Below are 494 nucleotides of genomic sequence, written 5' to 3' on the forward strand. Positions count from 1 at the left end.
CGGCCAATCCCCACCTGTGCTGCTGGTCTTCTAGTGGCCTTCCTCCCGCGGCCCCGCCGCGTTTCAGGTCCTGGATCTCCTGGTGGTCCTTAGTCCGGGAACCCCAGCTACCCAGGCTGGAATCTGCCTAGGGGTTTCACCCCTCCTGGTTTCTCGGCTGCCCCTAGCCCGTATGGCCCCAAGGCCCCTGCAACACTACAACTACGAGCTAGCCAAAAGAAAACGAATACTGAAACTACAACTCAAACTCCTTTATCACACCTAGCCCAGACTCTGACCTGGGTGCCTAAGCCCCGACTGATGAGCTCCCCCTGGCTACCGGCCTGTCAGGAGGCTTAAGGCCACCGACTTCCCCGGGTGCCTACTCTCGGGGCCCGCAGCTCCCTCTTTTTGGGAATCTTGTTTCTGGAGTTCTCTCTCTCTCCGAGTCCACTGCCGGCTCCCCGCCGGCCCGTCTGTTGCTTCTCTCGCGGGGTCCGCGCTCGGGTGCCTCA

The sequence above is a fragment of the Alligator sinensis genome, unplaced genomic scaffold (assembly GCF_000455745.1).
Source record: "Alligator sinensis unplaced genomic scaffold, ASM45574v1 scaffold1224_1, whole genome shotgun sequence".
Classification (NCBI taxonomy): domain Eukaryota; kingdom Metazoa; phylum Chordata; order Crocodylia; family Alligatoridae; genus Alligator; species Alligator sinensis.